The 3,546-nt window shown below is 39.1% G+C and overlaps 1 long non-coding RNA gene across 1 annotated transcript; it reads right to left on the bottom strand.

The window, feature by feature from the left end:
• Positions 1-365: 365 nt before the first annotated feature.
• LOC147959241 (uncharacterized) lies at positions 366-3,191 on the bottom strand. The gene is made up of 4 exons (XR_015609924.1): positions 3,056-3,191; positions 2,901-2,963; positions 2,732-2,811; positions 366-561 (listed from the first exon to the last, which is right to left on the bottom strand). It is a non-coding gene; the product is annotated as an uncharacterized LOC147959241 (long non-coding RNA).
• Positions 3,192-3,546: the final 355 nt, after the last annotated feature.

Raw genomic sequence — 3,546 nt, forward strand, 5'->3', positions numbered from 1 at the left:
CGCCGCTGACGGCAAACTTTCTAGTGTCTTTGCCGTCCGCCATGTGATGTCATCTACACGTCACTAGATGGCAGGTTCTTTTCCGTCTGCCACTGATGGCAAAGTCTTTGCCGTCTGCCAGTGTAGGCAAACTGACCAAACGGGTCAGCTCCCAGGAAGCACAGCTGGATGCCACGTGCCTTCTTTGCCGTCCGCGGCGGACGGCAAAGAGCCCGTTGCCGTCGGTGGCAAACGGCAAAGAGCCTGTATATTGGCTCTTTTATTTGTTTTTTATTAAATCCAACAATTTTCATCACAAATATATATGACATATATAGATATATTTCAAAAGGCCATTACAGAGCAAACATATAAGATATCCAACACATAACTTCATCATCCAACCATACATATTACATGCATAGTTCCATCATACATAACAAGTTCAACATAGAGGCATCCAACCATATATATTACAATAGTTTCATCCAACGATACATGCATAGTTCAACGATACAAAAGAAACAGAGAAAGGGATAAGGAGCACTCCATCTATGCAAGCTTTCGTCAAGTGAATGAACTCTGCAAAATGAAAAATAAGAAAGTTAGAACAAGAAGAGTAGAACAAGAAGAAGAGTAGAACAAGAAGAAGACTAGAACAAGAAGAGTAGAACAAGAAGAAGACTAGAACAAGAAGAGTATGTCATTTATGAGCTAACTTACGTGAAATGGATCATATATGAGCTAACTAAGTTGAAATGGGTCGTTTATGAGCTAGCTAAGGTGAAATGGATCATTTATGAGCTAACTTAGTTGAAATGGGTCGTTTATGAGCTAACTAAGGTCAAATGGATCGTTTTTCAGGTAACTAAGGTGAAATGGATCTTTTTAGCTAACTTAGATGAAATGGATCATTTATGAGCTAACTTAGTTGAAATGGATCGTTTTTGAGCTAACTTAGGTGAAATGGATCATTTATGAGCTAATTTAGTTGAAATGGATCTTTTTGAGCTAACTTAGGTGAAATGGATCATATATGAGCTAACTAAGTTGAAATGGGTCGTTTATGAGCTAGCTAAGGTGAAATGGATCATTTATGAGCTAACTTAGTTGAAATGGGTCGTTTATGAGCTAACTAAGGTCAAATGGATCGTTTTTCAGGTAACTAAGGTGAAATGGATCTTTTTTAGCTAACTTAGATGAAATGGATCATTTATGAGCTAACTTAGTTGAAATGGATCGTTTTTGAGCTAACTTAGGTGAAATGGATCATTTATGAGCTAATTTAGTTGAAATGGATCTTTTTGAGCTAACTTAGGTGAAATGGATCATATATGAGCTAACTAAGTTGAAATGGGTCGTTTATGAGCTAGCTAAGGTGAAATGGATCATTTATGAGCTAACTTAGTTGAAATGGGTCGTTTATGAGCTAACTAAGGTCAAATGGATCGTTTTTCAGGTAACTAAGGTGAAATGGATCTTTTTTAGCTAACTTAGATGAAATGGATCATTTATGAGCTAACTTAGTTGAAATGGATCGTTTTTGAGCTAACTTAGGTGAAATGGATCATTTATGAGCTAATTTAGTTGAAATGGATCTTTTTGAGCTAACTTACGTGAAATGGATCATATATGAGCTAACTAAGTTGAAATGGGTCGTTTATGAGCTAGCTAAGGTGAAATGGATCATTTATGAGCTAACTTAGTTGAAATGGGTCGTTTATGAGCTAACTAAGGTCAAATGGATCGTTTTTCAGGTAACTAAGGTGAAATGGATCTTTTTTAGCTACTTAGATGAAATGGATCATTTATGAGCTAACTTAGTTGAAATGGATCGTTTTTGAGCTAACTTAGGTGAAATGGATCATTTATGAGCTAATTTAGTTGAAATGGATCTTTTTAAGCTAACTTACGTGAAATGGATCATATATGAGCTAACTAAGTTGAAATGGGTCGTTTATGAGCTAGCTAAGGTGAAATGGATCATTTATGAGCTAACTTAGTTGAAATGGGTCGTTTATGAGCTAACTAAGGTCAAATGGATCGTTTTTCAGGTAACTAAGGTGAAATGGATCTTTTTTAGCTAACTTAGATGAAATGGATCATTTATGAGCTAACTTAGTTGAAATGGATCGTTTTTGAGCCAACTTAGGTGAAATGGATCATTTATGAGCTAATTTAGTTGAAATGGATCTTTTTGAGGTAACTTAGGTGAAATGGATCATTTAAGAGCTAATTTAGGTGAAATGGATCGTTTTTTAGGTAACCTAGGTGAAATGGATCGTTTATGAGCTAAATTAGTTGAAATGGATCGTTTATGAGATAACCTAGGTAAGATTGGTCATTTTGGAGTTAACCTAGGTGAAATGGGTCATTTTAAAGCTAACGTAGGTAAAATGGATCATTTAGGAGCTAATCTAGGTAAAATGGGTCATTTTTGAGCTAACTTGGATGAACTAGATCATTTATAAGCTAACCTAGGTAAAATGGGTCATTTTAGAGCTAACTTAGGTAAAATGGATCGTCTATAAGCTAACTAAGCTAATTATGCAATTTTTGACATAAGTAAGCTAAGTACAGATCGTTTTAGAGCTAACTTAGGTAAAATGGATGGTTTTGGAGGTCAGTAAGCTTATTAAGTCATTTTGGAGGTGAAGAAGCTAAGTCTAGGTCATTATGGTAAGCATTGGAGGAAATAAAGCTAAGTCTAGGTCTTTATGCATGTGTTAAGCAAAACACTAGATAAACTTACCAAGATGTAGGAGGTGTAGGAGCGGGGTGGCTCGTGTCAGTAGCTGGAGAAGGATCGTGCGATGCTTGTCTGGAGTTACGCTGCACCAAAGATCATTTCCAATGTCTTGTTAGCATGATGACACTCAAATGTTAAGACTAGCAAGTAATGTCCATTCAATAAAACTCACCGTGGTCCCAGGAGCAATCACTGGCATCGGCGGAGCGGTCTGACCTGTCTTCTCGCACACAGACTGCACATTTGGTTTTGACGACTCAGTCATACTAGTTAGTAATGAGACAAACACTACATGAATGTTTTGGCTAATCTGCAGAAGAAACTTACCACAAGGAGCTCGTACATGGCCCTTGCCTGCATGTCATTCCGTGCCCTCTCCTCCTCCATCATCTTTGTCGTCCTCTCCTCCAACTCCCGCTGCCTCTCCGCCGCCTCCGCCAGAAGTTTCTCCGTTCTACCTCTCTCACTCTGTATAGCAGCCTGCAACACCACTCACATGACCATTTGTAATCATTGATGGAAGCGCACACAATGTAATGGAGAAAGATAACTGAGTACGTATCACTAACCTTGATGGCGAGTTGCACTGGCCGTTCACGAGGCCTTATCTCAGGAGCGGAGCTCGACTGGTGCGCCTTGATCTCCGGGAGAGTGCTAGGACAACGGATAAGTCCATCTCCAATGGCTATGGAGCCATGGGACCTCCTGCCACCAGATATCATCAACAGCTCTGGATCAATGGGACCCTGGCTCGGGTTAAAGTCCTCCCCTTTCCTCGCCTTCCCCTCATCAAACTTTTTCCACGCAACACCATCCGA

This window comes from Triticum urartu, chromosome 7A (assembly GCF_056163025.1).
Source record: "Triticum urartu cultivar PI428250 chromosome 7A, HENAU_Tu73, whole genome shotgun sequence".
NCBI lineage: Eukaryota > Viridiplantae > Streptophyta > Magnoliopsida > Poales > Poaceae > Triticum > Triticum urartu.